The following is a 9,743-nucleotide window of genomic DNA, read 5'->3' as shown; positions in this document are numbered from 1 at the left end:
AAGCTGGGTAGTGAGGTTTCTAAGAAAAGAGGGCCGATCTGAGGCCCACTATAAAAGCTTGTTATTTTTTATTTTATTGTTGCTAGTATTCATTCCTATTTTTGTGTGTGCCAGTACAGAGGCCTGAACTCAAGGTCTTATACTCTTGCTTGGCTTTTTTGGCTCTAAGCAGGTATCAACCACCTGAACCACATCTTTACTTCCAGCTTGTTGCTGGTTAATTGGAGATAAGAGTCTTTGGTCCTTTCTGCCAAGCCTGGCTTTGAACTGGGCTCCTCAAATCTCAGCCTCCTTAGTAGCTAGGATTACAGGTGTGAGCCACCAGCACAAGGTTTTCAATTTCTTGAAGGACAGAAAAGTTCTTTTCATTGCAGAAAACGTTCTGGCTACTTGAAAATCTCGAGGAGATAATCTAAGGCTTCTCAGTAATGACTTAAACCAACAAAATTTGGACACCACAAGAGATATTCTAGAACCTCAGGTTTTTTCCCCTTTGTCACCAGCAATTTCTAGGTCCACACAGCGTGCCTGCTTCATTCCTGACAACATAGTTAAGGCTCAGAGCATTAAATGAAATTGCAAGGCAGGTATGTTTGTGTTTATACATCAGTGCCTGTGGGGCTAAGGCCAATGAAAATGGATGATCCCAATAAAACTAATATAAAATACAAACAGAAAGTTCTGCAATGTGAAAACAAAATCATCTCCCACAACTAGGCTAATACTACAGGCCATTTTGAAGTTAAAATTCAGATATGATGCAGTAGCCTAGGGAATGCAGAGAGGATCTGAGAATGAAGAACATTTCTGGGGATGAATCAGAATGTCATTTATTTTCTACCATTCTTTTATTTCAAGAATACAAGTGCAGTTCAGGAAGAAGCAGAAGGAGAAAAGCACACCAAATAGGGAATTATATCAGGACCTCCATTAAGAAAAAGAATTGACAATTACTTAGAAGTCAGGAAGCCAATTTTGAAATCAATACATTGCTCAAGAAGGATATGTGGTGTCAAATTAGGAAGCATTATCTAGCTGCATTTTCTGTGCATCAGTCCTTAAGTAGCCATGATCAACATCTGAGAAAGGAAGGTCAAGATCAAGCAATTAACAGCCAGGCTGAAATCTTTATGCTCTACCAGCCAAAACCTGGTGATAAAGGACAAAGACGAAAATTAGACTCAAGTCCCTTTTCCACTCACATTTGCTTTGTTTTAACCTAACTGCCAAAGACCATCCATACCCAAGCCTTACCTCTACCCTGAGAATAAACAGCATGACTCTAAACAGGAACAACCACAGAGCAGAGCCCCTTGTGTCCTAGGCAGACTCATGGTGGCACTGCAAAACAAAATCTGAATATTATTAAAGGGGAAGTGGAAGACAAAAGGAGACTTCAAGTAAATGAGATGAAACAAATTTTCATCATCCCTGCTTTACATAGTGTGTGAGAAATTTAATGTCACCCACATATGTGCATCATAAGATAACTTTTGCTCTACCAGCTGAGGGGAAGGGAAAGGTTTAATTTATAGAAAATGTAGTTAGAGTTTGTAGCAATGGTATCAATATTAAGGAGATGCCAGCAAAGAATACTTCAATATGGGAGAGAGCGTAATCATGTAGCCTATTGGAATGCAACCAGAAAGAACAAAACACAAAGTCTTTTCCCATTCATTTTAAATTACTGAGGAGAGTAAACATTTTGGTATATGTGTCAGATGGATTTGGAAGTGACTTAAATGCAATGTTCTTAGTGTGTTACTCAATTTGAATTCCTTTGGTTCTTAGCTGTAGAAAGGGTAACTTAGATAACTTGCCTAACCAAAGGTTGTGCTTCCTGCCCTCCATCAACCAGGCTGGGACATGTGAGAGTTTTTAGAGGCTCTTTAGGTCACTCTCTAAAGTGAGTCATGCCTGCTCAGTATCTGATTAAAGGACTTCTGTAATAAATGTTATTAGTAGGTGATTAGCTAGGGATCTAGCTTTTCCTGGTTTAATGAAATGCATGCTAGGGGCATATCACATTCGTAAATGAGCCAAGTAAGCATAGGCAACTGGGAGCTAGAAAGCTGAATGGTAATATGCTTCTAAGAAGTTTGCATATACATATACGGGGTCATGTGCAAATATATACAAACATATTGACTTAAAGTATAGCCCACAATGGTATGGTGTAACTCCTTCAAATAACAAAGAGAAGTTAACAAAATAAATACCAGGAAACTGAAATGAGGGAAAAGATCAAGGGGACGGAGGGCAGATGATTGGAGAGAGGAAGAGTGGGTGAGTACAGTCATAATGTTCAGTGTGTGTGTGAAAATGGAACCAGATAACTTGAGGGGATGGGTGAGACTGGGAGAGATGAGTGAGAACAAAGGAAGGGATGACGCTGATCAGGATGAATTGTAGAATTGAAATCTCTCTGTATAAATAAAGATAATAAACATAAAAAAGAGTAGTAGAGGTGAATTTGGTTGAAGTACATTCATTATATGTATGGTTATGTATACATATTATAATGAAACTCCTTTGTCCAATTCATATAAAAACAAAAGATAAAAAGAAAACCAAAAGATAAAAAAGATAAGCAAAAGCAAAAAGAAGGTTCCGAAGTGTTAGCTGCTTTCTTTTTTTCCAGTGCCCTGAAAAGTTTTGTTCTTTTGTCCTGGAAACACAGAACACCATATTTGTACAGCTTTGGTCCCTCAGTTCAACACCAGTGTGAAGGGCTCTCCTCCTCTGAGGTCTTTATTGACAGAGGACCCTGCCAAGCAGGTGCAAGAAGCGAGCACAGTCTCTTATGCTCTTTACTTGCTGAAGATTCATACATATTTTCTTATCCTAAATGAGGAAACTGAAGCATAAAGAAATAATTTGCCTAAGTGAGGAAATGGCAGTGTCAGCATTTGAACCCAGGTAATCTAGAATCTGTGCACATAACCATGACCCAGATCAACAAGATAAGACTTGAACCAAATGAAAGTGCCCTTCAGAGGTGTTCTGGTGTCTGCAAGGTCTTTTTTTTGGATTCTTCTTTACAGTTAGCTTTCTCTTGGCCCTCAAATGCTAATAAACTGGACTCTGGCTGCCACTTCAACTCAGTGCAGAGATCTGCTATCTTAATTTTCTGTGGTGGCACTGATGTGGCACCTTACATGAGTGTCTTTGAACTTGTTAGCCTGCCCAGTTCAGTCTTATATTCCAGGACTGTAGTGATTTGGCCATGCTTTCCAAGCGTGTCATCATGAGGGAGCAATGTCAGAAACAGATGGACTTGCTAGTGTCAACAGGTATTATATTAAAAATGTAGTAGCTGTTATAAAGGTGAAGTACAAAGAGTTACAGTTATCTAAGTCATTGTTCTTTCTGAACAATGTCCTACTTTTCCTTGCTTAATCATATCTATTAAGTTTATAAGCTAGGTCAATGTTATTGATATAATTTATTTACCAGGTACTATTGATGATCTTGATGGTCTTGAACCTGGCAAAACAGATTCTTTGATTCCAATTTTAGTTTCCAATTTTATTAATTCACAAATCACCAAAGGTGCTTCACACAGTCACATTATAGATGGGTAACAGAATGCTAAGAAAGGGTTAAAGAGGTTGCAGAGTTCAGAGGGCTGAGCTGGAGGCCAAGGCTGGAGCAGAGAGGTTGTGCAAGGAAATGTCTCTGTAGGGGGTCAGATAAGAAGTTCTATAAAGCTCAAGCCCAGGGGAAACGCTGTTTAAAGCAAGATGTAAGCAGAGACACTGATCAAGATGTATTGTGCTCATAAACTGACATCTTGCATTGAAATCCCTTTGAACAACTAAATAGAATAAATAAAATAAAGATTCAGAGGTTTCAGTTTGAAGGGGATAGTGTGACACAGCAGGAGGGACTGTGCTGAGCTGGTGTCTGGGAACAGAGGCAGAAGTCCTCTGACAGTTTTCATGGACAGGGCTTAGGATGAGTGACTTGGTGACATGGTCAGCACGTCTGCCATGTCTCAGTCTTGGAGCATTTCTTCTTTTATATAGTGGCCGATGAGGAGGTGACTTCTGATGTGACTGCTAAGTTTACATGTCTGCTGTTTCTGATATGATTTGATATGTTTGCAGATGTAATTGCTTATTGGCACAAATAAATGATAATTTTATGTCTCATGGTGTGTTGGCAGATGGTAGCTGTTTAGTTGTATAAACAACATGCCATTCTCTTTTGGCCCTTTTCCTCAAAATGGAGTAACTTAGATTAAAACCATTGCTTTAGAAAATATAGTAAGTCTAGGCTAGCCACAGCCTTAATGCTACTGTTCTACACCACAGGAATTAATTCTGATAAGATCCAACCTGTTCTTCATGTATCCAATGAGGGTTACTTGAAAGGTTTTTCTTTAAAACCCAAGTTTGAACTCAGGGCTTTCCCAGCTACTCAACTGATGCTCTACTGTGGAGCCAAGCCTTTAGCTTGACCTTCTGACAGTTAATGTGGATATAAATTACAAGTTTTTTTTTTTTTTTCTGCTTAGGCTGCCCTTGAACCTGTATCCTCTGGATCTTAGCCTTCAGAGTATCTAGGATTATAAGCATAAGTCCAGTTTACCTGGTTTAGCGGTACTATATGAGCTTGGTTGATTGGCAGTCTGCTAATTGCCATAACTTTAATCCTAAAAGATTTTTGAGAGAAAAGATTCTTGCTTATCTAGCTTTATATGAAGCCAAGAGGTGGTGAGAATGCAATAGCTGTATCATTGGGTCCATGTGGATCTGGTGAAGGGCACTGAAACACAAAGAAGAGCAGAGCTCAGTCAAGAGACAGAGAGCAGCCAGGTCTGTGGACATTTTTTAGTTCTGAGGCAGCTGGATCAGAGGCTGGTCCCTCCCATGGACCTCCGAGTCTGTGACCCAATAAATGCCCTTGTTTGCTGAAGTAGTTTGAATTGATTTTCTGACATTCGACTCAGAAAGGAGTCCTATGTCTGAAAATAAAACTTGTCTAGTAGGAGAGAAAAGAAGCACTGTGACTCTTTACAGGGCTGGGTGGGTATGGGGGCAAGGGAGGAGAAGAAAGTGACCTATGAAGAAACTGAATCTTAGTTGGGGCCTATCACTTCTTTTCACCTTGCTTGGTTGATCTTTAAACTGCTCCATTTGGGCTCAGGGCCTGCGTGATTGATGCTAATCAAAGCTGTACTGTGAAAGGCAGCGACCATAGGAATGGAATTGTACTGCATATCCAACATGCCCTGGTCTTTGTCCAAGCACTCAGCATGACATCTCGCTTGCTTTTCCCATGGGTGAGGTGTGTGGATGTCATCTACTCCCCAAGATGGACTCCTATCATGTTTTGGTGACAGAGATTGGGAGGAGAAGAAAAATTAGGCAAGTGTAATGTGTTGCTCAGTTATTAGAGGACTTTTGGAAGTCATCGTGAAGTTAACAAGATTCTTGGACTTTTATTTTTTACCAAGGAGGAGTCTGACACACCATAGTTACCAAGGGAATAAGGAAGTAACCACGGTGGTAAGTTGGGGAAGGAAGAGAAAATTTTTTTTAAAAAAATGTTTCACATTTAACTAATATCAGGGGAAATATTTGTATAATAACATTAATTAAAGCATTGCTTATGAGTAAAGTGCTGTACTGGGGTGCTTTTGAAATAGTAAATAAAAGACAAGAAACTTTGTAGAGAGATCCCAGACTCAGAATCTCGGAGCCCTTTGATAGCCACACAAGACTAAGTGAGGTTAAAGCACCCATGTGCCTGAGATTGGAGTACATCACGGATAATAGAAGTGATAAAAGAGTTCACTTTGTATCTCCTGAGTTTTGAGCTGAGATCCTAAGAACGAGCCTGGTCAGCAGAAGAGCTCTGGGGAGACATCATGATGGGAACAGGTTTGAGCCAGATTTTCTTTTATATGAGAAGCCCATCTGGGAAGATAGAAAAGAGCAATTCAAAGAAACCTACAAAGATTTTTGTGGCCTGGTTATTCCACAAGAAGTGCTTCACATTTGCTGTGGGTCACACTGAGTTATAATCATATCCCTAGCAGATTTGGGGGTCATTCATTTGCATTGGATGAATGAATGAATGAATGAATGAGGAAGTCAACTGAAAATGCCTCTGTAGTAGGAAAAAGAGAATAGCTATTGATCAATGCCTGGAATCAACTGTAGAGAGGTGCAGATGGAGAACAGAGTAGAACTTCGTTGTGTGTATGCGACAAAGGGAAGACATCATTAACTGGATGAAGATTGTGGTTTCTTCCCTGCTGGTGTAGGTGGAGGGATGGTCTCCTTGACTCAAATTAGATGGTCTGCTTCTGCCAGATCTTCAGCTCCTCCACCAGTCAATCTTCATATCCATAATGCTTCCTGATTTCCCCTCACAGCACCGAGCCACATCACAGGCTGACTCCAGGTGTCATACTTTCCCTGGACATCCCTGTTTGTCTTAAAAGTCATTTTGTAAACAACTCTAAGATTCCACCTCACTCCAGTTAGAATGGCCATGATCAAGAAATCTAATAGCAACAGATGCTGGAGGGGATGTGGCCAGGAGGGATCACTATTAGACTGTGTGTGGGAGTGCAAACTCCATATGGTGTGTGTGTAAAGCAGTATGGAAAGCAGTATGGCAGTTCCTCAAAAGACTAAACATAGAGCTCCCCTACAACCCAGAAATTCTGCTCCTTGGCATTTACCCAATTGTCCAGAAACAAGGACATACTAAATCCAATAGCACAACAATGTTCATTGCAGCACTATTTACCATAGCAAAGATATGGAACCAACCCAGATGTCCCTCAGTTGATGAGTGGATCAACAAGTTGTGGTATTTATACACAATGGAATTCTATGCTGCTGTCAGAAAGAATGACATCACCCCATTTGTAAGAAACCTTGGGCTCTCCTAGCAGAGATTTACAATAGAACAAAACCTAGGTACATAAGGCCATATAGTATGACACTAAATGAAAGGACCTCCAGGATAAGGAAACAAAAGCCATGTAATGAGTGATTGTTGTCCTTAATGAAGTTTCTCTCACCTCTTTTGCTGTCCCTTGGTTATCTAATATTGTTACAGTATTTCACTTTGTTGTCTGATATAGTGTATATATGCTTATTTGGTTATTTGAAATAGAATAGGGAAGGGGGTAAAACAAGATGAGGGGTAGAGGTGGGGGGGAGGGAAATGGTGACCAAGACATGAGAAAAGGTGTCAATGTTTGTGAAGTAATGCACTTTCTATTTGGTGAATATAATATAACCCTTCTATTAATAACAATAAAATACACGAAAAAAAGTCATTTTGTAGTAGTGATGTGATTTTTGAGTGAGCAGGAGCTGCTCCCACAACCTGCTTGGAGTCTTCAGCTGACATTGTCTTTCCTCTCAATTTTTTCTGCAGCACCTACACCAGTCACTAAAAGCAAAAGTCATCTGTGGCTTCTGACAGATTTTGTGACTTTACACAAGGTTGAGTCACTTCCTGCATGTTCTCCAAACCAACATAAGCTACCCTCATTTTCCCTTGTTCTTCCGAGGGCAGGAAATTGTTCTGGTAAATGGAGTTCTTCCCCCATAGGCCCAGAAGGCCAGAGCCCCAGGCCTCCCTCTGATCCTTCCTTGGCTCTTTTGGTGTGCAGGCTCTCTGCACTGCTCCAGTGAGCCCAGGAAATGGAATTCCTTTTTCAAGCTGAAGCCTCCCCTTTACATCTTCTTGCATTACTTCATAGATAAACAGAGTTAATTCCTTCAGGGCTTCTATGCATTTAGCTCTTGCCTCTTAGGCTGTTTCCCACTTGAATACCCAAGGCAAATTCCCTAAGCTCATTCCAGTATAAAGCCTTATTTTCTCTTATAAAGAGATCTGTATTGAAATAGAATTTCTTTGAGAATCTTACACACACAGCATATTTAATTTTTTTCCCTTGTATTTTCTTTGATAATGTCTAATCCTCTCTAAGTTTTTCAAAGTGAACCTTTCTAACAGTGATTTGGGGGAAGAAACCTTGTGGCATTTTAGGGTAAAGGATGCATACACCAAGAAGAGGATGCCTTCTGTAAACAAACAAACAAACAAACAGAGTTTCTATCTCCTTCCTCTTTTGGGGAATCAAGCCACTTGGCACAGGAGCATCCTGAGGCTCCGTCAAGAAACAGCTTCTTCTGTGAGTCAGTTCATCAGGTCCTTGATTTCGGTCACATTTATCTTCCTGACTTAATCGGAAACTTTTTGAAAGTGGGGACTGATTCTTTCTTCGTGTTTTCTTTTCCCCCACCTTCTGAGCTAACTTCGCGATTGGCTTCTCCATCTTATCCCGCCTCTCATTTCAGACGCTTGTGGTTGGCATCAAGGTTGAAATAGCTGTTAACTCATGTGGTGTCAGCTCTATGTTTGTTTGTTAAAACCAAGGTCTGAAAATTAAAGCATTGCAAGAATGCAACAGATGCATATTTTAGAATATTTAGTGTAATTATTTAGGATGCTTTTGGCCACAAATATTAGAAAACTCAACTCAAAGTGATGCAAAACCATCTGTGGGACATTACCAGAACAATTTGCCTCTTTTTCTCTTGGATGTATTAGGTTTGAATTTAGGGCCTTACAATTGCTGGGCAGGCACTTTAATTGGAGCCATACTCTAACTCTTTTGTGTTCATTATCTTGGAGTTAGAGGCTTGCATTTTTGCCCTGGCTATTCTCAGACCATGATTTTCCTACCCGTAGCTTTCTGCATGGGTAGGCTAATGAGAGTTGGGAATATAAGTATGGGCCACCACCCTTGGCTTACTTTGTTGAGATGGCATATACTAACTTTCTGCCCAGGTTGGACTTGCATGGCAATTCTCCCAATGTCTGTCTCCTCAGTCATTTTCACCGTCATCATCTTCCTCCTCTCCCTCTTGGTCCTCCTTCTGTTGTTTTGTTGGTTCTGGGAATTCAACCCGGGGCCTTAGGCATGCTAAGAGGGTACCCAACCACTTGAGCCCCATCCCTCTGCTAAAATTGTTAATGGTTCACCTTTCACTTTCCCAGTGAGAAGTGCCAGAGCTCGATGATAAAGGTTGTGGGGACCTGTGTCACTGCTGGATGGTGAGGGCAACCAGTTATCATCAGCCTAATTCAGTTACCTAGTAGCTCAACACAGGTGGCACTGAGTTAAAATCAGGGTAGCAGTATGTCTGCATTCCTTCTGGGTGATCTCAGGAAGATCACTTCTTGTCTTTATTGATCTTTAAAAAACAGTTTCATGAGATACAATTCACATATTATACCTTAACTCAAAGTATATTACCCAATAGCTTTTCAGATGTTTACAGAGTTGTGTAGCCATAGCTGCAAACGGTTTTCCAGCATTTTCTTCACTCAGAAAAGAAATTCAGCCATCATTAGCAGTCAATCCCAATTCCTTCCAGCTTCTCACAATTTCCCATGGTCTCACTCTGTCAATTGCTTTGCACTGCTTCGATCTGTCAGTTCGAGACAGCTTTCCTTCTATTTTAACAGTAATTATGTATCATTTAGCCAATATGTCTCCATCCTTTCCCCTCCCTAGCCACTCGTGCCTCTAGAAATCACCATTCTACCTTGGCCTCTGTGAGATCAGCTTCTTTAGATTCCGCTTGAGTTCATGCGGTACTTGTTTTGTAGGTTCTGCCACATTGTCACAAGCAATCATGATTGCTTCATGTCCCTGCAATAATCTAGGGAAATGACATGCCAGCACCAGAAAACACAGAGCA

This window comes from Megascapheus bottae, chromosome 12 (genome assembly GCF_031878675.1).
Source record: "Megascapheus bottae isolate mThoBot1 chromosome 12, mThoBot2.hap1, whole genome shotgun sequence".
Taxonomy (NCBI): Eukaryota; Metazoa; Chordata; class Mammalia; order Rodentia; family Geomyidae; genus Megascapheus; species Megascapheus bottae.
Note: the sequence above shows the minus strand (reverse complement) of the source record.